Here is a 27296-nt window from a genome sequence, read left to right on the forward strand (position 1 = left end):
TCACAAGGCTACAAAGGGACTTGGTAAAGGAACTTTCTAGCTTGGCCCCAGGGTCTGTGTCTGCTGAGGATCAGAAAACCTTTTCCTCTAGACTGGCCATCCTGCAGTCAGTAGCCCATGCATCCATGAGGTTGATTTCCCATGCTGCAGAGGGTACCTCAAGGGCGGCTGGTTTGGTTATTGCCATGAGGCATCATGCCTGGATGAGGCTGTGCAATTTTGCAGAGCCTTTCAAACAAGCCTTTATTAATGCCCTCTTTGATGGCTCCACCTTATTTGGACCAATTGTTCATGAGACTCTCTCCCGGAGTGAGAAGGATGGAAAGACCTTGTCTGAAGTTGGAGTATGTTTCTCTACCCCACAAAGGACCTTCTCCAGAAACCAGAGTGGGAGTAAAAAAATGTGGTTTCGTGAGTCACAAAGTCCTTTTCAGGTGACATCTGAGGGGCGTATCTCCTTGCATCCAGATGTCTGGAGACCATCACAAGTGACAAATGGGTGTTAAGGATCATATTCAGAGGATATTTAATTCCCTTTCTGGAAATTCCCAAGAGAAAATGTTCACAAAAAATCACTGAATGCTAGTGGAATAACTTAGACATTGTAATACTTCAAGCTGAGGTATTTGTCAGCCCCAAATCTCAGTTGATATAATGCCTCTTTTGCTTCTAATATGTTCTTAAAGTCCCCAACCCTCATATCTAAAGAAACTTGTTCAATAACACAATGAAAACAGTGGGTGGGTGTGGAACCCAATTTTGTATACAAAAAAGGGGTTAATTTTAAAACTATGTTACATAGAGACAACACTAGGGTGTTGACTTCTTTGCATTGTAGTACTAAGGAGAAAAGGATGTATAAAGTGGAACATGTTCTAGTTGCAGATACATGGGTGAAGGACCTTTTATTAATGTTCAACACCTTAGTTATACCATTAGGATTTCAGGGTATTATAATTGCAACACAAAAGGGATTGTGTATTTTAGTAAGTGTTCTGTCTGTCAAGCATATTATATTGGGATAACGACTAGATGGCTTCAAGATAGAATAAAAGAGCTTGTTTACTCTGTCAAAAAATGTGATGAAAATAATGCACTTTACAAGCATTCTCAAAGTTGTAGTAAATATAAAAAATGTATTTTTTTCCGTTCTTGAACAAGTGTCTTTAGATATGAGGGTTGTGGACTTTAAGAACAGATTAGAAGTAAAAGAAGCATTATGGCAACTGAGATTTGGGGCTGACAGTTTATTCCACTTGCATTCAGTGATTTTTTTGTGATTAGTTTTTTCACTGTCAGCCTGTTGGTTGTTGCATAATCAAGAGAACACTTTACCTCCACAATGTTCCACCCAGTCAGAGAGAGGATGTGGCCCACAAACTAGGAAAGCATTTACAAAAATAGCCATCCAAGAGATTCACCCCCCCCCCCCAATTAAGTTGGGGTGGGCTTTTACTCCAGATTCTTTTTAGTACCCAAAAAGACAGGGGACTTGAAACCTATTCTGGATCTGACTTCACTGAACAAATTGATAAAAGCACACGAAGTTCAGGATGGTCACAATGCAGTCCACCCTGCCTCTCTTGAAGGAGGTAAAGTAGATGTATTCTGTGGACCCGAAGGACACGTGCTATCATATAAAATGGACAGACACTCTAGGCAATTCCTACGTTTTAGGCTGGGAACCAGTCATTACCAGTTCAGGTCACTCCCGTTTGGTCTCACCACAGCCCCCAGGGTGTTCACCAAATGCTTGGCTGTGGTGGCAACGCATCTCAGACTGCAGGGCTTCCAGAACTTTACATATCTGGATGACTGGCTTCTGACTGCTCCAACCAGGCATCTACTCATTCAGGCCATAGATTACTTACTACAACTAGCCCCCACTTTGGGGATAACTCTCAACATACAAAAATCCTTATTGGATCTGGTTGAGGTCATAGATTTCAGTGAGGCTCATCTGGATACAGTGACATCCTGTGCTTATCTGACGACAGACAGGGTAAAGAATCTGAGAAGTCATATCAGACAAATTCTAACCATATCTCAGCCTCAAGCCAGTTTGGTTCTCGTGGGTTCAGTGGCAGCCATGAAAACTCTCCTACCCATAGCTCATTTCTGTATCAGGATATTGCGGTGGACATTAGCAGTTCAGTGGTCATTACTCAGGAATCCTCTCAGTCTTCCCATAAAACTGTCATGAGTGTGCAAGGAATCTCTGCTTTGGTGGCTTCACTCTGCAGAAGTTTCTCAGGGACATCCATTCATCATTCCATCCCCAAACGCCACGTTGACCACGGATGCCTCCCAGCTAAGGGGGGCATTATGTGGGTCAAACAGTCCAAGGCATGTGGACACCCCAGGAGGCCAAGTTGGATATTAGTGTACTGGAGATGAGAGCGGTTCTTCTAGTGTTGCAAGAACTCGAGAGCTTCATTCCTCTAGGGACTATTACGATCCAAACGGACAACATGTCAGTAGTTTGCTACATCAACAAGCAGGGAGGAACCAGGTCCTACCCACTATGTCGATGACGGTTTGGCGGTGGGCGATCTCTACCAACTGCTTTCTGGTAGCAGTGCACATGTTAGCAGACAGGCTCAGCTGAGTATTACTGACACCTCACAAATGGTCTCTGAATCAGTCAACTGCAGACATGATCTTCCAGAAATGGGTTCATCCCTGCTGCTCTCTGTTTACATCCCCTTTAAACAACAATGCAGCAGGTACTTTGCCTGGATCCCTCCTCAGAGACAGTCACCCAGGGATGCTGTAGTCCATGCTTGACCCTCTGTCTTCTCTATGCTTTTCCTCCTCTGCCACTAATTCCCATGTTCGTACATAAAGCCCTCAGGTTGCAGAGCAAAGTAATCCTCATTGCCCCCTTTTGGCCTTAAAAAAATGTGGTTCACCTTCCTTTGTTTTCATTTGGTTTGCCATCCAATGAGGTTGGATCCAGCCCCAGATCTGCACTCTCACCCATTAGGGCATCCCCATCCAGACATTCATGGCCTGAAGCTAACTGTGCATGGTTTCTCCACTTCCAGTGATGGCAAGGTTCCCCAGGCTTTCTTCCCACATTCAAGAAATTTTGGTTTCCTCACATAGGTCTTCGACACTTTATAGAAGCAAGTAGGAAAGATTTGCTATTTGGGCTGAACAAAAATGTGTAGATCCTTTTAGAGCACCATTTGCAGCCGTACTTGACTTTTTGTTTTCCCTTTTGTATGATGGAACTAGTTATTCTACTGTCAAAGTTCACTTAGCAGCCATATCCAATTTTCACTTCAGTTTTGATTCCTTATCCCTTGCCTCTTCTAAGCTCTGTAAAACGTTCCTCATGGGGACTTTCCTATTGCAACCTCCAGTGAAAGATCCTACTCCTCCTTGGGATCTAACTATGATTGTGCAAGCACTGGTCCATCTGCCTTTTAAGCCTGTGGCTACTGTGGATTTGAAATTCCTTTCGTTAAAAGCACTTTTTCTGATAGCTATTACCTCTGCAAGTCATGTATCTGAACTCCAAGCCCTTTCTTCAAAATTTCCATTTTTGATTTTTCACAACGATAGTTATCCTGTTTACTAAGCCTTCAATTTTACCCAAGGTGGCTAAGGAAAGGAATATTAATCAGTCCATCGCGCTTTCAGTCTTTTTTCCCAATTATCAAAACAAAGGTGAACATACTCTCCATTTGCTTGATGTTCATAGACAACTTCATTTTTATTTACACAGAGCCAAGCCCTTTAGGAGGTCTGATCAGTTATTAGTATCTTTTTTCTGTGGCAGAAAGAGGTCAATCTGTTACCAAAGTCCCTTTAGCTAGATGGTTGAAAGACTGTATAACCTTTATTTACTCTTCCAAAAACATTTGCTTATCACGACAAATTACGGCCCATTCCACAAGGTCCATGGCTACTTCTCAGGCCTTTTGGTTTAGAGTTTCAATTGAGGACATTTATGCTGCAGCTGCTTGGTCTAATCCTCACACGTTTATTGCGCATTACAAAGTGGACATCCTTTTCAGGAGTAGAAGTGCTTTTGGCTCTGCTGTTCTCCAGAATATCCTTCCATGTGTGGCACCCTAGATTTTAGTAGCTGGGGACTCTGTCCCACAGATTAATGAAATGAAGAGGACAACATCAGATAAAGAAGTTATGTTGTTACCATAACGTTCCATCCGTGTTGTGCATCTTCATTTCCATTAACCTTCCCGCACCCCCATCCCCCTGTCCAAGTCTTTGGGAAGCCTGGTTGAATGTTCAAAGGAATTTTCATTCCTTTATGTTGAGCTCCTCATATTATTTAGTTTGTAGAGTTATGTATTTTCTGTAGTGTAAATATGTTTGTGTGCTATGCCTTTGCTGGCAAACTCGATCTGAGGTATGTTGGGGAGTGGGGCATTATGGGTAGAAGGGAGGAGCTCAAGTCAGGAAGCTCAAGCTGTAGAAAAATGCGTCCCTCTGTTCTGAGTATCAGAACTGAGACCCACAGGTTAATGGAAATGAAGATGGACAACACAGATGGAACATTATGGTAAGAACATAACTTCTTTTTTCTCAAAAAAACCAACACATATTGAGTATTGGTTTGTTCTCCACAAAGGCAGAGGTGGGGGGGATGTGAACGTCCTTTACCTCTGAGCTGTAAAGGCTTAGAGACTCTAAAGTAATAGTATTTAGACGTCTGCGAAAACAGTTGGTAAAGGCCTGTGCATGAAAAGTTTGGGGGTAATCATCAGAAAATACACTTGATGCTACTCAGGGTGTTCTTGTCACTTAAGAGCCACTTATTCTGTTGTAAATATCAATACTAGTTAATTTAAAGAACATATAAAATATAAAGCATAACTTTTTGCAAAGGAGCTATCATGTTAGTGTGGAGAAATGGATACTGAACAGTAGCCGTGGATACTAAAAGAGGAGCATGTTTATACTAAAACCACTAAATCTTGAAAATACAAAGTGGTCTTTAAGGTTTATTGTTAAAGTAAGGATCTATATCTTTATCATTACATACAAGGATGTAGATAGTAAATGGTGCATTCAGAAGTACAAAGAACAAAGTTTTATACATCAAAGCAGACTTAGTGAGACCTCTCATTGTAGAAAATGTTGGTGGGGAGGAGTCTAGAATTACATTAACATCAAGTAGTTTTAGTCTCACATGAAGCACAGTGGCAATTTCTGGCAAAAGTGATACTAGACAAGTATATAAGATGTAATTAGAAATAAATATATATTTTATATATATATATATATATATATATATATATATATATATATATATATATATATATATATATATATATATATGTGTGTGTGTGTGTGTATATATATGTGTATATATATATATATATATATATATATGTGTGTGTGTGTGTGTATAAATATATATATATATATATATATGTGTGTGTGTGTGTGTGTGTGTGTATATATATATATTTGCTGATGTGCATACTTCAGTCTTTTGCTCTGTGAAAACTAGCTTGTATGCTTAAGATAAAAAATATATGAAAAGTTTCTGAAATGTATTTATATAGTTACATAAATTTGCATGGCCTAGGATAGTACCAGATAAAAAAAATGAAATTTCACAGATGGGTCCTAGAGTGGTCACCTATCAAATAAAGCAAGTTACAGAGGCAGTTTACAGATATTCAGACTGAAGCTTTTGACTGATTTAACATTAAATGGTTATTTTGAATTTAAACTAAGTTTTGAAAATGACCATTCAGTATGCTGAGATTATATTCTGCTTCAGTATTTAAAGATGGGTGGCTACTTAAGTCACCTTTTAACAGGTAGAGGTTTTACCATTGGTCATTTTATGTATGTTTCACTTGGCAGTGGTGGTGCTTAGTAAAAATGAAAGGTATATATTTTGCCTAATACTCTGTTAGGTCAGAGAAAAAGTGCTCACTATAAATTTTATAACTGTATTGATAATTGTCAGTGTTTATGCACATCAAAGATATTTACAGCACAATTATTTTAGACTGCATTTAGTGGGATAGAAATATAGTCATAAACATAAAGCATTGGTTTCACCATCCTTGTGTGGAAAAGACACCAACATTGCAGCAATTGCAGTACCTTCCTCCCAAATGGCAGTTTGTAGTGTTCAGTAATAAACTATCAAAGAAATCAAAAGGCTTTTGTAAAAGGCCAGAGATGCTATAGTACCAAATGAAAGATAAAATACCACAGCTGGTAAATGTGAATTTATGCATGCTTTTCACATGTGCATGTCAGTTTACACCTTGTTCTCCGGTTTCTCATCATACACCAAAGACATGCTGGTAGATTCAAAGACATTGCTAAACCGTCACTACATTGGAGTGACCTGCAGTGGACTGGTATCCCTTCTGGGAGTCCTTTTTTGTTCCAGTTGTTTCCAGGGAAAATCTTCTGCTCTTGTAATTCTGAAATATATGAAAGCGGGTATAGAAAAATATGCTGAAAAAATTTCACCCAGACATTTAGAGGGTAGCAGTCTGTACCGCACAGATATGCTGTTTAATGTACAGCCATCAAACGGATGTAATGCCTTCAGGTCAGACTCTGATTTATCATTGAATGAAGCTGAAGTAATAGATTATATAGGACATTGTTTGCATTGGCTAATTAGGACATTTCTCACTCTTCTGTCTCAATCATGGACCCTCTAAGCATGTAGTTGCCGAGTAGATTGCTGTCAAGTTTAGCAGTATAGATTGCTGGAAGAAAAAAAACTTTGCTATTTAGTTTGAAAGCTATTTTCTTTTTGCTAATCAAGATAAGACCACTGAACTCCAGCAAATCCCTTACCTAGACAAAGTGTAGGTATTGAACATCCAACAGCCCATTTTTTGTGCACAAAGCCTTGCCTTAACTAACACTAACATTACTGCCAAACCACTTTTAGATCTCCCAAAGCACAAATGTCTGTCTTAAAATATTCTGCATAATGTATTAAGTGGTTCAAGTTATTTTGTATAGCATTCTAAAGCTTGGTAACTTTCTGACAGCACCGCAAAACCTATGTATGAGTTCCTGGTTGCACTTTTTCTCAACACAGTTCAGAGTATATTATTGTTATGGCACAGAGCTTTAGTGGTGAGTAGTAGACTTGTATATTCTAAATGAATGCTGCTTGAGAGGACTAGTATATTTCTTGCCATCCCAGATGATTCTACATTAAAGTCCATCCATAAACCCTTTTTCCCATTTTTGCACATGGTGTTGGGGGTGTCACTTCAACAGTGACAATGATCTAGAGCCAAGGTTTACACTGCCAGGTGGCTAGCCCTGCCAAGGTAGTCCTTTCACACCACACACTTGCATGCACACAGCCATGACCAATTTAGAGTGTCCAGTCCACCTACTGCATGTCTTTGGATTGTGGGAGAAACTGGTACACCCAGAGGAAACCCACGCCAACATAGGAAGAACATGCAGACTTCTCACAGAAGGTACCCCAGCCATAAATCAAACTGTAGACCCTCTTGCTGTGAGGTGACAACAGTATCCACTGCACCACTGTGCCAGCCTCTGCGTCTCAGTATAAAAACATAATTCTCAGTATTTAATTCTCACTGGCTTACTTAGATGAAGGAAGTCCACCAGAGTGTTTATACACCTGAACTGTAATTCCCTCTTCTTTGCTACTCTCTTAAAATATGACCATCTCTTGATTTTATGGCCTAGAAGAGTACCACATTTCACAGAAAAGACTTCAACTGACCTGTTTTATCAAAGGAACTCGGGTTTGTATAAGCCATTTCTGTAAATATATTGCTCATCAGTAATATCTTTTAAAATAAATTAGTCCAACCGCTATGCAACACTGAGCTACCAAGTTAAAAGATGGAATTATCCCTCACCTTTCATGAGATGCAGCTTGATTGGTCCAGTTTTTGCTGTTATGTGGTTAGACTTCTTCATGCTGTGTTTCAAGTTTATATAAAGAGACAGACCATGTACTGACTAGCAGCTCAGACATTAGAGGAATGACAAGGCATTTAACTGTTCTCCTCTTTCAGAAAAAAAATATTTTACATTAACCCTTAAACTCTGCATTGTCGTTGATGTCAGTGGTAAACTGCTTAAATATTTAATATACTCTTGTACAGTACAAGGCACATCTGTGCTCATGGGATAATTTAATAAAAAACACATTTAAATTAAATATCCAAGTTAAAATTTCAGAGAGTGTTGTAAATAATAGTACACTGGTTACAGAATATTCAAGTTTTTTTCAGTGGTACTTCATACAGAAGTGTATATATTTTTAGTGAAAATGTTTACTTTATTTATTAATTCTCCATAACTCTTGAGTGGCCTTCATTTTGAGATTCTTGGGAGTTTCTAGCTTGTAGTCTATGTCCGCATGTGTAAAATACCAGCAGGAGATCTGTGTATATCACAAAACTTTAGTAAGAGAAACATAAAACTTCCAGAATCTTCTGCCTTAAACTAACATCTGTATAATCTTAATATGGAGTTCATTATTCACAAGATACATTATTCTGTGCTGCTACTTTCAGTCAAATATTTAACCTTCTTCAGTATTGGTTATCCAGTCGTCTCCTCTGTGGTAAGCATTGTGTGTTGTCTCCTGTTTTCCTGCTGTTTCACATTTATTGAAGAATTATTGAGTTTTATTCTGCATTAACAGTTGCAAAAATAGCAGCAAGTCTGGTAACATAACAGGAAATTTGTCTGTTTTATTGGACCCAAAGAATTTTTAGAAAGAGGAAGTGGTTAAGCTACAAGTCTAGTGCATTAGTGCTTTAAATTCACTAGTGGTTCATTACAAACATTTTTTTCTTTGAGAAGTTTTTCAGCATCCCAGTCTAAACTCGCCCTGATATCTCTACGTGCCAGGTCTGATTTTATAGGGACAGGCTTTTACAGGATTGGGGAGTTCCCCCTTTGGAGACAAGAAAGGCATCACTGCAGAAATGTTTAAAAAAATCTGTATCTCTCTCTCTCTTTCAAAGGAAGGTTTGAATCAATTTAAGTAGGCTGGTCCGGATCTTAACTTAATAGGATGGTGTACCTGTTCACATAACACAGTGCGGGAAATTTGACACAGTATTCTGAAAGGCAGAAGATATCATAAAGATATTAAATAAAAAAAATGCTAGTGATTATCAGGCAATCAGAATTGCTATAACACAGTCTTATCCTTCTAAATTAAAACATAACTGAATAAGTTTGATGTTTGTGAAGTAATGTCTTCCAAGGGACATTTTGCACAGTGTTCTGGTGTTCTATCTGCAGAGATCTATCTGAAATGAGAGAGGAGTTCATATTCAAACAGAATCTGCCAGGATTTGTGGTAGTGCTTGTCTTACCAGGTATTTGTAAGGCCACCACCACTGACCAGAATGAATCCTCATAATGGGAAACATTTAGACCAGTTTTGGTTTTTAGAGGGTGAGAGCGGGACTTAATTTAGTTTGATGTCCGTCCATTTCACTGTTTCAGTATTCCTTACAACAGGGATCCTCTGCTAAGGGCGGCCCTATGTGCAGCCAGTATACCAAAGCCTTTAGGTTGCTTAGTGTATACTGTACATCACACATATGCTCTCTGCCCACAACGTAGGGCATAAAGGTGGTATCCAAATGTACTATCCTCTGAACTTCTTTGCTGCCAGTCCAACGCCATCTTTGATTGATGGTCTGAACACTCGCTTCGTTTGCTGGTTCACCAAGCTGTTTTCAGATAAGTGTCCCAGCGGGGTGGTGGTCTTGTCTTTTTTGCCTTGTTTTTATTGCTTGTGGGGTTCATGTCATCCAGAAAGAGTAAATACTAGTACGGGAGACAGATTCCCCATAAAGACCATCACAAATAGTGTTTATTTTGTCTAGGTGCTTCCCACGAACATACATCCTGTTCTATTTGACAGGCTTTCATTCCAAAGACTGCATAGTCTGCTTTCCTCCTTGACCATTTATTTAGAAAATCAGTGTCTTAAACGTTTGTCAAAAGAAGCTATGGAAGGAACTTCCTGCTCCAAGGGTCAGCCATCCTCAAAGAAGAAGGCCAAGAAAGCTAGGTTTGATTCTTCGGCTGTGCCACCTCTGCAGGACATCTTTCTCAACACTAGTGAAAGCCTGGAAGATTGTTCGGCTTCTGTTTTGGATTCCTCTGCTGCAACCACTTCAGAGGCTGGTATGGATCCAGCTTCATGAATGTCCGTGGAGTCCTTGCAGATGTCTGCTTCGGATGTTCAGGGGGAACCACGGCTAATTATTACCGAAGGGCCTAATGGTGTTTATCAGATTTTTATTAGGGAGGAGGTACCAACTACAATTACTAAGTGTTGTATGGGGTCTGAGCCTTCTAGGTTTTACAAGGCTGAAATCCCAGTAAAGAAGAAACAAAAAACTGAACATGTTTCTCCTGCTCAAAAGGACCCTCAGAGTGACTGGCAGAATTTCACTCAAAGTTTGTTTAGTGCCCTTATGGCTTTCAAGCCTCCTCAAGGAGTTTATGTTCTAGCCACCCGTAGTATTCTAGTCCTCTTAAGAGATGTAGGGAACAAGATTCCTCTGAGGAGGAAAAGGAGGATTTGGATGAGGAATCCCTTGCCTATTCCTCCCAGATTTCTTCTCCCTTAGACTGTGGTTCTGAGGAAGAGGACCTGTCTCTCCTTTTGAGATTTCCTTTGGGGGCACAATTTCCAGAGTGATGGAATTCTTCAGATGGGATTGTGCCTAGGTGCCTGAGGTTCGAAAGAGGTATTACAAGCTTTTGCAAATGGACTCTCCAAGACTTCTGCTGTTCCTTCTGTCCTGGCTGCCTTGTTGGATGCATTTTCTACTGCTTCTCAGGCTCCTAATTCTCAGCTCCCTGCTCCCAAAAAAACTGATAAGTTTTATAAGGTGGCTGATGATTGCAAGTTCTTTTAAAAATGCCCATCAGCTGACCCTTCTGTTGTGTCTATGGCATCTGACAAGCCATATAAGTTACTGCCTTCTATAAAGCTGCTTCCTTCTGATAGACAGTCAAACTATGGAAAGACTGTGTAAGAAGGTATATACCTCAGGTAACCTTGCTTTTAGGGCTGTCAATTATCAGACCTATGTGACTGCATATATATTGGCTCTTCTATCTCAAGCTTTACTCTAAGGGGAAGATTTCTTCTTCTCAGGTGGCTTGTCACACTTAAATGCAGTTATGATGTAGCAGATGCCTCTTCTAGGTCTGCTGCTTTAGGCTATGGGCTGAGGAGACATACCTGGCTTTGGCTTTAACCTTTGCCTGATGATAGTAAGGCTAAGTTGATGGATGCTCCTCTGGATTGCAAGCATTTGTTTGGTGTTCCTGCTGATTTATTCAAGTTCCTACAGGAAAAGGGTAAGGCTTTACAAGATTTAAAACCTATGCTTTGTTTCTCCTGTACCTAAATGCCAAAGGAATTACCCTAATAAGCAGTCCTTTATTTGTAGGCAGTCTCACCCCCCCCCCCCAAAGTAAGAAGGGTAGTAGAAGAGCTCCTTCGCTAAGGCTACCCAGATTCCTGTAGCTCAGAAATCTCCTTTTCCTGACAAGCCAGGTGCCATCTGACTATCCTGTATTTCTCAGCCATATTCCTCTTTCTCTTCATCTTTCCCTGTCTCTTCCTTTTGGATAAAGATTACTCATAATTCCTGGGTTCTTTCCATCATTTGCCAAGGAATATTGCATGGTCTGGAAACCTCTTCCTCCTTTCATGGGCAGTCCTCAGCCCCCTCATGAGTAATTAGCCTTTTCTTCAGAGGTGTTTCAGGGTCTTTTGACTCAGAGACTATTCAAGAGGTTTTAGTTTCTCAAAGGGGAGAAAGGGTTTAATTCCAGAATGTTCTTGGTCCCCAGGAAAGAGGGCACTTGGAGAACCATTTCTGGATCTCTCTCACTTAAACACCTTTCTGAAGGGCCCTTCCTTTTGGATGTTGTCTCTTCAGACCTTGTTTCCTGTGCTACTTCCTCAGGATTTACTAGTTTCTCTGCACCTCAAGGATGCATATCTTCATGTCCCTATTCATCCCCTTTTCAGGAAGCTTTTATGTTTCTCTGTTGCTTCCTGGCATTTTTAATTCACTGTTTTGCCTTTTTTCCTCTCTGCTGCCCCAAGGGTATTCACCAAATGCCTCGCTCCCGCAATTGCTTTTTACAGGCTAAGTGGGTTACAGGTCTTTGCCTACTTAGATGACCTTCGTTTTCAGACATCCTCTCCAGAGAGTCTACTACAGCATCTTCATTTTGACATTTCTCTCCTGCAAAGCCTGGGGTTCACTTTAAATTTCCAAAACTCCTTCCCGACTCCTTCACAGGATCATGTGTTTCTGGGATGCAGGATTCAAATTGTCCCAATGCTGGCATCCTTGTCTCTCCCAAGGCCTTAACTCTCATTGCCTTCATCCACTCCCTTCTGGCCTCAATTGCACTCAGAGAATTTCTAAGAGCTCTAGATTTCATGGCCTCCACCATTCCTATACTCCCTCTAGGGAAACTCCACATGAGAAAGCTCCAGTGGTTTCTAAAGACAGTTTGCTTTCAACACTGTCATACTCTAGATTTCTTAGTCCCTCTTCTTTCATGACTCAAGCTGAAATTTCCATGCTGGATTTGGCAGTTGCCACTTAATCCAGGGCTTCCTTTTCAGCCCCCACTCCCCTCTCAGGAGCTGTTTACAGATGATTCAGGCATGGGATGAAGGGCTTCCTTTGGCTATCTAAAAGTGCAGGACATTTGGTCATGTCAGCAAAAGAAAGACCACATCAGTGTCAGAGATGAGAGCTCTTCTGTTGGTTCTTCAAGCATTTCATCATTTTTCATTCCAGGATCCCACAAGGTGCTGACAGATAATTCCACAGTTGTGTGTCAACAAACAAGGGAGAGAAGATATTTTCTCCTGTGCAGGCTAGTACTTCAAGTGTGGGAGCTAGCTATCCAGTATCATGTGACTCTTCAGGCAGTTTACGTTCCCTGAAGTCAGAACATTGTGGCAGACTCTCTGAGCAGGTCCATATCATAATCCCACAAGTGGATGCTTCACAGAGATGTGTTTCTGGACACTGACCTAAAGGGCCCATCTCAATACCGAAAGATTGCCAAATTCCGGTAATAACGGCCACACAGGTAAAAAAAAACCTCACTCTCCAAAGCTAAGAATACAGCATCCATGGGACCAAATGACATCCCAGGCTGTGTACTACATGAACTACAAAATGAACTGGCACCTCACCTGAGTGTCACGTTTAATCACAGCCTCACCCTCAGGCTTCGTGCCCACTGAGTGGCGCACAACTACAGTTATTACACTCCACAAGGGGGGATCCACCTTGGATCCCAGGAACTACCGCCCATCATTCTGACGAGCCTGATCTACAAGGCCATGGAACTTATAAACAAAGACATTGGCAACCTTCAAATACTGGACCCCACGCAGTTTGGGTTCGTGAAGGGCCGATCTTGTCTCCTGAACCTGACTGACTTCTTCGAATCAGTCTCCAGAGACATGGACAAGGGTAAGGTGGTCCACACAGCCTATCTTGACCTCGCCGAGGCCTTCGACACCATCCCCCACTCTGGAATCCTAGATAAAGTTACTAAGTTGGGCATTAATCCCTATGTCACTCGATGGGTTGCCATCTGGCTTACTGACAGAACCCAGACTGTAAAAGTTGCCAACACCAAATCCAGCTCCAGACAAGTGACAAGTGGAGTACCTCAGAGTTCAGTCCTGGGACCGCTCTTGATTGGCATCTAGTTCTCTGAAGTACAGGCCAACACTAACGGACTCTGGCTAACAAAGTTCACAGATGACTGCAAACTGGGAGCCATTATTGAATCCCCAAATGATGTAGATATTCTACAAAAGGGCCTTACAGAAACAGATGCTTAGTGCCAGAGCCATGGGGTCAAGCTCACTGCCATGAAATGTGTAGTTATCCCCTTTGAGAAAAAAACATGTATCCGTGAATTACCACATAGGTGGCAGTACACTAAACACCGAAAGTGTGATGAGACTTGGGGACACAGGTGGACAGTGGTATCGCCATCGATAACCACATCGCCACAACAGTCAGGAAATCCTTCTGTGTGGCACCCCTCATCACTAAGGGCTTTTCATCCAGAAAAAAGGAGATCATTGTCCCACTGTACTCATCCCTCATTAGACCCATTATAGAATACAACACCCCCTTTGGTATGTACCTTTCAAGACATCTGCAACAACTGGAAAGGCTGCAGAAATACCCCACTAAAAGAATCACAGGCCTAAAGCAGATGCCCTATGCTGCCCATCTAAAAAAACTCCAGCTATACTCTGTCACATATTGTCTACTCAGAGGCGATCTCTGCTTAACATACAAGGCCATGTCAAACCCAGAGCTGTTGGACATGCTGCACTTAAAGAAATCCCAATCCCTCAGAGACACACACTCCAGGGATCTAAACCTTGTCATCACAATGAAGAAAACATGCTGGAGGGATAGGCTCCTGACCCAGAGACTCCCCAGACTCTGGAATAGACTGCCCATTCATGTCAAGCAGAGTGCCTCTTTGGCCCTGTTCAAAAGGAACCTTGGTGATTGGATGGGAGATAGGAAATTCACCCTGGGGATCACGTCAGTCGCCCTGCTAGACAGGGGTCCAGGGAAATAAATACTGTGGGAAGAAATAGCCAGGGAATTGTTATAGCTAGGCTTCTGTAGGCCCTAGGGCCAATAGCCTAGTTCCAACCTATGAACCTAAGTAGAACTATTTGCCTCCCCTCTGAACAGACAGCTGCCTGTTTTTTGTGGCAGAGCCCCATTTCCTGTCATCTGAAAGTCAAATCCCCTTGCCTTTTCCTGGAAGAGGATGTTTCTTTATGCCTCCTCCTTCCTCTCATCCCAAAAGTCCTGTTCAAGATGAAACAGGATGTCCCAAAATCTTGCTGGTGATTCTCTTTTGGCCCAGACAGCATTGGTTCCCTCTTCTGCATTTAGCCAGGAGTAATCATCGCAACTTACCTCACAGGGTGGACCTAATCATACAAGATGAGGGATCTTATCCATTCCCACCTCGCCACTCTTCAACTGACACTGTGGGTGGTAGGATTTTGATTCCATATAGACACTTTTTTTCTGAAAACTTGCTTAGGGTCCTACAGGAGGCCAGGAAACCCACTACTAGGAAATCCTACTTCTCCAAATGGAAGAGGGTTTCCATTTGATGTCTTTCTCATAACCTGGATCCACTTTCAGTGGATGTCCCTTTGGTTCTCTCTTATCTGTGTGAATTGCTGAATGCTGGGTTGACATATTCTTCTTTTAAGGCCCACTTGTCAGCTGTTTCTGCCTGTCTGCCTTTAGATTTGAGCTAAACAGTTTCTTAAAGGTGTCATTCATATTAGACCTCCCAGGAAGCCTGTACTTCCTTCCTGGGACCTTAATTTTTTTTTTTTGGAGAAATGGACTCTGGTTTTGAGCTTGCGGCCTCAGCTTCCTTGCAGCATTGTTCTTGGAAGACTGTTCTTTTGTTAGCTCTTACTTCTGCCAGGTGGGTGTCTGAGCTTCAAGCCCTTATAGCTATTCCCTCTTTTCAGTTTTCCATAAGGACAGGGTGTCCCTTCATGTTAATCTTTATTTTATGCCCAAAGTGGTGAATGAGTTGTCTCTTAAACAGTCTATTCATTTTCCCCATTTTTCCCTTCTCAGCAGACTGCTAGTAAGAAGGCTTTGCACAGTTTGGATGTGCATAGACAACTCAGATTTTATTTGGATAAGACCAAAGCATTTTGTAAATCTGATCAGCTTTTTGTGGTTTTGCACAGTTTGGATGTGCATAGACAACTCAGATTTTATTTGGATAAGACCAAAGCATTTTGTAAATCTGATCAGCTTTTTGTTTCATTTCATCCGAGATCTGTGGGATGGGCTGTTTCCAAGCAAACTATTTCTTCTTGGTTATCTAAAGCCATTTCTTTTTGTTATTTTCATGGCAAGAGCCTTTCTTCTTAGTTAAGGCCCATTCTACTAGAGCTGTAACTTCTAGTGCTTTTTTCAAGGGTTTTGATACTAACTCTGTTCTTGAGGCAGTTACCTGGATTTCTGTGAGTACTATTATTGAGCACTGTAAGATGGATGTTCTATCCAGGGCTAGAGCTGGTTTTGCTAGGATCATCTTTCATGGGTTTCTAGAAGGTTTTGCTGGTTCTTCCTTCTCCCTCTCTTCTTCATGAGATTTTCCACTCTCCCTATTGTAAGGAATACTAAATCAGTGAAGTGGAAGGACATACTACAGTTGTGTAAAATCTTACCATAACAGTAGATGTCCTTCTCTTCACTGTTGCAGTAGTCACTCCCTCCCTTCTGCCCCCTGGTTCTTTTCCCTTCTGGATGTTCCTAGTAACTCTGTAATCCTTGGACTGGCTTTTCTACTGGGGCTGTCAGTTCTAAGGACGGTACATCTGGATGTCATCTTTATGCCCTATGTTTTACGCAGGGAGCATAAATGTGACGTACGGCATACCCTTAGCAACCTAAAGGCTTGGTATACTGTCCAGATGTCGGCCTGCCCTTTACATGAGATCCCTATTGTAAGGAATAAGGTAACAGTGAAGATATCATTATCTTAAGATTTTATACAACTATACTTGTATTGCTCTGAAAACGAAGGTCCATTTAAGGATGCATTACCATCAGAAACTAAAAAAAAAGACAGTGGGAACATTTTCATTTGGGAAGCAGAGCTGGGCTGCAGCATAATCTAAAAGAAGAAAGCTATTTTTTTTTGGGGGGGGGTATTAGTTGCTGTGGATGGGTGAAATGAGATGGTAGAAGCACAACTGGTATATTGACAGAGAGGGAGAGAGAAAAAGTGGATTCTTAGAATTGTCCAAGTTACTGTTTGGCAAGAGGACTGAGTATCATTGTCCATCTAGAAATAATTGGCCTGGCTGGGAAAAAGGAGTCTATATTGTATGTTCGAAGTTTAAAAACTTAGAACGTTAAGTAATCAAATTTAAATGTTTGAAGTTTCAAACATCGAACATATAATAATAATAAAAGAAAAACAAACGGAACTTACCTGACTAGATTTCACTTACTGCACTGTAGTAATGCGGTCTCAGAGTTGGTAAATTTAAAGAGCGGGGGTGCAGTTAGGTTTGGGGTTTTTGTTTTTTTTTTAAATACAAACTTTGCAAAAAGGAAAGTTACCCTTCTATATAATGACAGTGGCCCCAAATAGCTATAGTCACGAGCTTTACCTTTTCTAAATTTAGGATCTGTATTGTCTGTTTCTTCTAACAAGCCCCCCAAGCTGTTGACCTATAGTAAATTGCTTCCCTCAGGTAAGGATAGTAGAGTCATGGAGAGGCTGGGCAAAAAAGTTTATACTTTGGTCACTTTATCCTTTGGGGCCATCAACTACCAGACTTGTTTGGCCAGGTATGTTTTAGCCCTCCTTTCTCAGGTTTCCAAAGTGCTTTCTGACCTTCCTGACTCTCAGGGGGAATGCTTCTGCTCTCTCCCTATTGGGCTGTACCTCTCAAGTTGCTTGCTGCTCTATCAAATGCAGCTATGATGCAGTCAATGCCTCCTCCAGAGCTGATGACATTAAGGCCAAACTGTTGTTTGCCTCTTTGTATAATAAAAACCTTTTTGATGGTGCTGCTGCAGGAAGGGTAAAGCATTGCAGGAATCGAAACATATTTTTTTCTCCTGTTACTAAGTTTTAGAGGAATTACTCCTTTAAATCGGCTTTTGCTCACAAGCAGTCTAGCCCTCCACCTATAAGAAAAAAGGGTTCTAAACGTGTGCCTCCTGATAAGTCTTCTCAACCCCTTACTTCCCAGAAAGGTGCTTTTCAGGATAAGCTGGGTTCCATTTGACAGTTTACTTCCCCTTTCCCTCGGCCAGGTTCCTTTATCCCTGCATCCTTCATTGTCTCTTCCAAATTGGTTAAAAATCACAACAGACTCTTGGGTGTTCTGTCCATTATCCACCAGGGATATTTCATGGTATGTAAACATCTTCCTCCCTTTTTGGGCATCCCTCAACCTCTTCAGGAACAACTTGCTTGTTTTCCAGAGTAGCTATGTTCTCTTTTGGTCCAGGGGCACCATGCAAGCTGTGCCTCCTGCCTTAAGTCAGGAGGAGTTTTTATTCCAGAATGCTCTTGGTTCCCAGAAATGTGGGCACTTGGAGACCAATTCTGGATCTTTCCTAGCTCAAAACCTTTCTCAAGTTTCCTTCCTTTCAAATATTGTCTCTTCAGACTCTCTCTTTTCCCTTCTTTTACCACAGGACTTTCTGGTCCCTCTGGCTTTCAAGGATGCCGATCTTCCTATTCCCATCCATCCCCTATTCAGGAAATGTTTACAATTCTCTGTTTCTTCCTTGCATTTTCAGATGTTCTTCATGCTTCACTGTTGCAGTTATCACCTGTGGGTTATTCCCTGCTGTGGTAGCCCACGACCGGCCCGAATACCAGAGTCAGTATATTTCTGCACCGGCTGCTGTCGCTTGTTGACTGACGTCAGGTCATCAGTGCTATAAAGGAAGGCAGCCGATGCCATTACATCAGTCCTTCCTGCCGTGGTGCCCGTAGCAGAAGCTGTTCACAAGTGCGCCTGTCAGCTGCTGCCAGAGCTCAAATTACTGCTGAAAAGGTCTAAAGCTAAGTACCCCAGTGGGGATCCTTTTTTTCTTGCACTAATCAATGTCCGAAAAAGTTAACAATTGTCTCACCTGTGGAAAGCAGATCCCACACCAAGACTTCCATTCATACTGTGTCACTTGTTTAGGCCCAGACCACAACGTCCCCTATTGCTGCATGTTCTTTGTGTTTCACTGTTGCAGTCATCACACTTGGGTTATCTGCCTGCAGGTAGCCCTCAGTCGGCCCGAATACCAGAGCCTTGGGATTTCTGCATCGGATACTGTCTTCTCATCCATGATGTCAGGGATATAAAACATGCAGCTGACGTCATTACATCAGCTTTTCTTGCCGCATGGGAGCCCAAAGCAGAAGCAGTTCGTAAGCTACCTGAAATTTTCATTTTTCAAGTTTCAAACCTGAAGTCTTCTAAAGCTAAGTATCCCGTCGGGGATTCTTTTTTCTTGCTCCAACCGATGTCAGAAAAAGTTAACAATTGTCTTGCCTGTGGAAAGCAAATACCTCATAGAGATTTTCATTCTTACTGCGTCACCTGTTTAGGCCCAGACCACGACATCCCTCCCTGTTGGTTTTGTGCCTTGTTCAACGCCCGAACTATTTGTCATCGGGCTATTTTTGTCTCTCAGTTCTTTCGCTCTTGTTCTCCGTATTCCGAAATGGCTTCGGTAAGCCATCCGACTACCGATCTTCCGAAAAAACGCAAAGATAAAGACAGACCGCATAGGTCCAAAACTGCTGACGACGCTTCTGTTAAGCTAGTCGCCAGTCCACCGGTACTCAGTGAGGTGCTTTCGCAGCCCATGTTACCCACTTCTACAGATTTGCAGGCCCCTACTGAGACCCATTCGGAGTCCGGTATACCTCGAGATGCTTCTTCAACTATGGAACCTGCGGTTGTCTGTACCTTGGATGGGTCCGGAGCCGCTGTGCTGCAGGCACCAGCTTCTGAGGGTGTATTCAGACCTTCCGATGTTTGTATCAAACCGACTACTTCGTTAATGACTAAATCTACTGAATTTCTCAGGGCCAGAGTTCGCACTATGCCTAGGAAACCGATGACCAAAGCACATTCTCAAGCTCCCATGCCACAGAAACAAATGCTTAGAATGGCTGAAGACCTTATTACTTTAATTAGGGGAAGCCAGACTTCCCCCTCTAAAAGGCAAAGAACTGATTTTCCTTCTGATTCTTCAGACCATGAGTCTGATGACTCTGACCCCTGTGATTACCAGGACATGCCCTTATCTACCTATGATGACTCGGATACAGAGGATTCATTTCCCTCAGCCTCCCCCCAGAGGACTTTTCTTTTGGTGAAACCTTGCATACCCTAAGAGAGCATTTCCGCTGGGAATGCCAGGACTACCCACAGTCCAAAAAGAGACTGGGAATTTTTAGACTTGCCTCAGTATAGGTCTCTAGCTGTTCCCCTTGTCCCAGATATTGTACATGATGTCTTCATGGAATCCAGCCTTACCCCTGATAATTTACCACCTGCTCCTACAAAGCCTGACAGATACAACAGAGTACCTGACTCTCACAAATTTCTCTTTAAAAATCCCACTGCGGATCCAGACACCATTTCCCAGGGACCTAAAGGTATTAAGTATGTAACAATTTAAAGAACAGCAGCAAGAAGAAATCCACAACTGGCCACAGCACAAACACAGGTTTAATAAAAAAAAAAAAAAACTCAAAACTCTAGCGCCTGGGCTTACAACCTTCCAGGAGTAATATAAAACACACAGCTTTACACAGACTTTATATAACACCATTCATTAATTAATTATTCAAGTACCTAGTAATTGTTAATTAATCTCTAAATTTAAGCGTACAGGTACCATAGTATTAAACTTTAAAATATAAACATATTCTTTACAAAGAAGTTTGTCCTTAATATCACATATTTCACCAATTTTCATAAAAACTTGCTCTAAAACAGGAGCTTTTAACAAAGAATGATCAGCATTATGAACTGTTTTGAAATGCATTGCAACATTACTTTCTATTTTACCATTCTTTATAGCTCTTATATGTTTCCGTATTCTTACTTTAAATTTCCTTTTGCTTTCTCCTATATAAAATAAATTATAAGGGCAGCTGAGAGCATATATTATCCCTTCACTGATTTCACCTAAGGTATTAAGGCTTCTACAGCCAAAACCCATACCCCTTCGGGCAGAGATTCTAGGGCTCTAGACAGATTGGGTAAGAAGGTTTATACCTCTGCAACTCTTGCCATCAGGGCTTTAAATTGCCAGTTTCAAATGTTGAAGTACTAGCAGCTGTTGAAGAACTAGCAGCATATTATTGATCTAATTATACAAAAAATGTTGTTGATTCCTGATTGTGCAGAAAATAAGGACTCACAAGACTTAATGCATTCTGCAAACCAAGTTGGTAAACATACTTAGCAGTGTGGTTTTGATGCCTTAGAAGCATCTTGCAGGGCTGCTGTCACGGGGTCTGTTCTGAGAAGGCATGCTTGGCTGATGAAACAAATCTTGCCAGACCATGTCAAGGCAAAATTACTTGATGCTGCATTAAACCAAGAATGTATGTTTGGCTCTAAAGCCGAAGAAGTTCTTAAAAAGATGGAGGAAAATGCTAAATCCATGCAAACTGTTAAAGATTTTTTACAGGTGCAGCCACATAGATTCAGTAGGCATTGGCCTTCAAAAAGCTGGTCCTTTCCAGTCTTTCTCAGCGCAAACCCAGGGGCAACAGCCCAAAAAGACTTCAGTCTCAGGGTATGCACAGATCTAAACAATGGAGTGCTCCATCCTCAAAAACTGATAGTGGTAAGCCACCCCCATGGAAAAATTTCACAATGACTTGTCCTTAATCCTTCCTAGCCATGCCCAAGTACTTGCACCCCTAGGAGGAAAACTCGCCCTGCATGCAAAAAACTGGGAGTATATTACCCAGGACCAATGGGTCTTAACATTGTATCCCAGGGATACACTTTCTATTTCCACTCTCTGCCATCCCAAGCGGATTGCCAGACAGACGCCCAAATGCAAGTACTTTCTCTTCTCAATATCAGGGCTATTCAAACTGTGCCAACAGAGCAAAGGGGACAGGATTTCTACTCCAAGCTGTTCCTGGAGAACTCTTGGTGCCCTATTCTGGATCCGTCATCCCTAAACACCTTCCTTGCGGTACCGAAATTCAAAATGCTTACACTCCAGCAGCTCCTTTCTATGCTAGCCAACGACTCCTAACTAGTCACCCTAGACTTAAAAGAAGCTTATCTGCACATTCCCATAAGCGAATCTTGCAGGAAATATACGTTCTCTGCACTTCCCTTTGTGAATACCCTGGGCGCAGTAGATAAGCTAAAGTGCCTGGCTCCAGCCATTGCTTACTGCAGGCAGAGAAATATTCAAATTTACTCATACTTGGACGATTGCCTGATTCAGGCAGACAGTTAGGAATTGCTACTTCAGCACCTGATGTTTGTAAAGAGACTCCTAACTTCTCTGGGATATACCATCAACGAAAAGAAATTGCATCTGGTACCCAGCCAAAAGATTGTATTCCTGGGAGCAAGCTTGAACACAAATTCCCAGACGGCATTCCTCACTCCAGAAAAGCAGGTTTGTTTGACAACTTATTTCAAACTACTGGCCACACCCAAACCCAGCTATCTGCAAGAAAAATACTGCAAGCCATAGGGTTCATGGCCTCATGTATTGTACTAATTCCATATGCAAGACTGCATGTGAGGAAACTTCAATGGTACTTAAAAAGTCTCTGGTGTCAACATTCCCAGGACCTGGAAACAGTGATTCCTATCATTCCTTGTCTAAGGACAGAGTTCCTTTGGTGGGCAGAGGCTTGCAACCACAGCAAGAGACCCCCTTTCTAAGAATCCCCCGCCGTCCAAACTCTGACAACAGATGCATCAGACTATGCATGGGGGCTCACATGGCAGGCATATGCATTCAAGGCAAATGGAGCCCAGGACAAATTCACCTGCATATCAATCAAAAAGAAATGTTAGCTGTACAGAATTCATTGACAGCCTTCAAATACCTTATCCTGCCAGGACAACTCCTGATAAAGACCAACAACACCACAGTTATGTGGTACATAAACAAGCTGGGGGAACTCACTCCTACCCACTCTGCAGGTTAGCCATGGCTCTGTGGAACACAGCCTTAAGCAACCAAGTGTACCTGCAAGATCAATTCCTGCCAGGCAAACAAAATTCACTGGCAAACAACTTAAGCAAAAATCTAATGGACCTACATGAGTGGAAACTGGAACCAAACTCATTCAAACGTCTAATACACAGGTGGGGGACACCAGAGGTGGACCTCTTTGCACCCCCCCAAAACCATCAACTAAACAAATTTTGCACCAGAATTCCCCACAGCCAAGCATGGAAAGTGGATGCCCTATCCTTCACATGGGAAAACCTTTCGATCTATGCCTTTCCCCCTCTGCCCCTCCTTCCAGAAGTACTCCTCAATATCCAACAGGACAGGCCAAGGACAATCCTTATTGCACCAGACTGGCCTTGCCAGCACTGGTACCCACTCCTACGCAGTCTGAAACCAGTGCCACCCTGACACATACATCAGACCCCCTCTCTGCTGTCCCAGCAGGAGGGACATCTTTTGCATTCTCAGCTGCAAACCTTGAACCTGGCAGCCTGGCTTATTCCCTGAATACATCACCAGCAACCCTCAGCAAACAGTTGCTGGATGTTATCCTTGAGGCCAGGAGGCCCAGTACTAGGAAATCATATTCAGAAAAGTGAAATATAGACTGTTCTTGGAGCCAGTCTCAAGGGAAGGACCCAGCCATGCCCTCCTTGCCTCAAACCCTAGATTACCTAGCAGAGCTGCTCCACAAAGGCCTGTCCTTCTCATTAATTAAGATTCATGCCTCTGCCATCTCAGCTCATTACAATACTGAGCCACCCCTCTTCTCTCACCCTCTGATCAAACAGTTCCTGAGAGGAGTTAACAATTTAAGACCCCAAAGGAGAGCTCCCACTCCTGCCTGGGACCTTAACTTTGTACTAGAGAAGCTCACGTTTCCCCCTTTGAGCCTGCTGCTACAGCAGAGTTAAAATTCCTCTCTTGGAAAACAGCCTTACTGCTAGCCATCACCACGGCAAGAAGAATGTCTGAGTTACAGGCCCTTATGGCTGTGGAACCCTTCATATCTTCCATGCGGACAGGGTTTCCCTCAGGACTAACCCATCTTTTATGCGCAAGGTGGTATCCAGTGTGGCTTTAAACCAATCCATCCATTTGCCAACATTTTTTCCTAATCCTCAGAATAAAGAGGAAAGGATCCTGCACTCCTTGGACATGCACAGACAGTTCAGGTTCTACCTTGACTGGACTAAACCTTTCAGAAAATCTGACCAGCTGCTAGTCAGCTTTGCTACAGGGACAGAGGGCAAGGCCATTTTGAAACAAACCGTTTCTAAATGGATAGCACACTGCATCCATTTATGCTACAAACATCATGGAAAACCTACCTCACAGTGGATCAGGCCTCATTTCACTAAGGCTACCTCAACCTCTACAGCTTTTCTCAGGAGAGTCCCTACCAGGACATCCTGGAAGCTGCAACCTGGAGTTCTGTACACACTTTCACCAAGCATTACCACTTACCTATCTTTTCTAAATCCAGAGCTGGATTTGCCACAGCAGTCTTACAAGGCCTGATAGCCAGCCCTACTATTTCTTGACTGCCTCCACCCTTCCTCAGCTTTGGGAATCAACCCAAGTGTGATGACTGCAACAGTGAAACACGAAGAACATAGTACAGTTGTGTACACTTACCATAAATGTAGATGTTCAAGGATATTCACTGTTGCAGTCCTGGTTAAACTCCCTCCAGCCACCTGTCTTTCTATACTTTCTACCTATCCTCTTTTTTGCCCTTATCTTATGGAAATGGTATTTACTTTTTACTAGAGGTGTTCCACACCATTTGATTGCTTCCTATTTAGGGGCTCCTGACATCTGGGGCAAGAAAAACTGATGTAATAGTGTTGGCTGCATGTTTTATACCCTGAAGATCTGATGTCATGGATGAATTGACTGCTTCCTACGCAGAAATTCCAAGACTCTGGTATTCGGGCTGACTAAGGGCTACCTGCAGGCAGATAACCCAAGTGTGATGACTGCAACAGTGAATACACTCGAACATCTACATTTATGGTAAGCGCACACAACTGTACTTTCTGTGCCATCTTTAATGCGAGAACCATTCGTCATAGAGCTCTTATTGTAAACAGGTATTTTCGTCTTCTGTCTTCGCATTCCGAAATGGCACCCATCAGCCAACAATCTGTAGACATTCAGAAAAAATGTAGAGATAGAGACAAGACCACACAAGGCTAAGCCTTCTGACTACGCTACCACTAAGCAGGTCATCAGTTCTTTGGAATTCAGTGAGGCACTTTCGCAGCCCCTGATGCCCGATACGATATCTACACAGGCATCTACTGAGACCTTTTCGGAATCTGGTATGCCTCAGAAATCATCATCATCTACCAAGCCTTTGGTTGTCTTTGCCTCGGTTGAGTCCAGAGCCACGACGCAGGCACCAGTTTCAGAGAAGGCCTTTCGCACTACCAATTCTAGACAAAAAACGTCTTCTCAAATTCAAAATGCTAACTTTGCAGCAGTTGCTGCCTATACTGACAAAAAATGCCTGGTTAGTGACCCTAGACCTAAAAGATGCCTACCTCCACATCCCCATAAGGAAATCCTGCAGGAAATTCCTGCGCTTCAGATTAGGCTCACAACACTTTCTCTGTGCTACCCTTTTGCTTATCTACTGCTCCCAGGGTATTCACCAAATGTTTAGCCCCAACCATCGCATTTTGCAAACAAAGAAATATACAGATTTACCCTTATCTGGACGACTGCCTCTGTGACGCCCGTGCTCTGTCCCAGCAATCAAGGAGTCTCAATCCTCACCACTAACACCAGAGAGGGTGTCTCATATATGAGGAAAGGATAACAAATACACACAGTAAAGTGCAATTTCGCTTAAGAGCATACAGAGATCACAGTCAGTCCGTGGCTGGTCGCTCCCTTGCTCCCCACGTCCCCAATAAGACTCCCCACTGGCACAGCTATAGGGTCCAGATCTCAGCCTAGCTGGTCAAGCTAAAATCTCCAGCACCTTCTCTGTCCAACCAGTGCTTCGTGTCCCTGCCCAGGTAGCTGACACACACACACTTTGAGATAAGAGTTTACACAACCACACAGACACTTCTGGGGAAGGCTGGCACAGGTTCTCCAGCTGTGCCCCTTTTACCCAGACTATATGGTAATGCCACTTGCCACCACCCAGCTAATATTTATCAGCTACCCAAAGGCCCTTAAAAGGGTGTCCAATTATTACTGTGCAATATTATTATCCAATTGGTAAATGTGACTAAACAGTCAAAGCTTATTTGGAGTGACCTGGACAGCAAACTCTATAAATGTGCAATGTACTGTAGAGTTTAAACTATCTCTACACAAAACCAGCCACAGTTAAAAGATTTTAACATATTTAATAATAAATAATTAAAACCACAAGACAATACTTTCTACTATACAATGCTTGTCAAAAGTTCAGAGATCACACAGAAATACTTAAAATAAATCGGTAGTACAGTTCTGACATCACAGAAAAACACTTAGTCCAGTCTTTCTAATTTCTAGTTATTCCTAGAAGAAAACACACTTCTAAAATAACTTACTTATAGAGCAAGGCAGAGTGCTGTGAGTTGGATAGTCCAGTCAAAAATGCTATCTGGTTCTCACTGTTTAAATTAAAACTGCAGTCCTGCTAAACATTACATCATCTTTTACACTTTCCTGGTGTTCCCAGGCTGACAGAAACTGCATTTACATTCTTTTACACTTAGAGCAATAAAGGACATTCCACATGAAAATTCTGGTCGTTAACTTTAGCCTTAAAACAATAGGCAGGATGCTTACTCCAGACTTATCAACTCCAAATTCTAACGTCAAAGGAACACACACAAAGTAATTTTAATTTCAAAGGACCAACAATAAATGTTTGACTTAGCTTTCTTTACAGCAGAGGGTAATGTTGCTACATTGTTTTAAGTTCAACATTTCACAGTATTTACAAAGGATAGAATTATGTACCAAATCTATTTGACTAGACTGGCAACCTTCACCTATCTCTACCAGTCTTCACATCCCCCCCCCCCCCCGGAGAACTCAAGCTAGTTTTTCAAGTGACCCATGAGAAATGCCGCTTGAGAGTGTTAGGTCTATTTGGGTGTACCTCACCCCATTCCCTGTCTTGAGAGCCCATCTGCATTGGCATTGCTACTCCCACTGTGGTGCTGCACTGACATCATATGCTTGCAACCCTAGGCTCCATCTTAGCAACTTGGCATTTTGCTGGCTGGCTCTGTTTAACCATGTTGGGGGTTGTGATCTGTCAAAACAGTGAATTTCCTTCCATAAAGATAAGGCTGAAGTTTTTGCAGTGCCCAAACTATGGCTAGACATTCCTTTTCTACAGCTGCATAGCCTTCCTCCCTGGGTTGGAGCCTATGACTGAGATAAACCACTGGGTGCTCTTCCCCCTCTGACGAAATCTGGCTAAGTACAGCTCCCACCCCATGGTTTGAAGCATCCACCTGCAGA

The 27296-nt window shown here is 42.3% G+C and overlaps 1 protein-coding gene across 1 annotated transcript in view; it reads left to right on the top strand.

Annotated features, from left to right (window-relative positions):
- The window catches only part of ORC5 (origin recognition complex subunit 5), a 2154202-nt gene that overhangs the window by 1622339 nt on the left and 504567 nt on the right, over nt 1-27296 (top strand). The window lies entirely within an intron of this gene.

This window comes from Protopterus annectens, chromosome 11.part0 (assembly GCF_019279795.1).
Source record: "Protopterus annectens isolate FY-2018-M chromosome 11.part0, PAN1.0, whole genome shotgun sequence".
NCBI classification, from domain to species: domain Eukaryota; kingdom Metazoa; phylum Chordata; order Ceratodontiformes; family Protopteridae; genus Protopterus; species Protopterus annectens.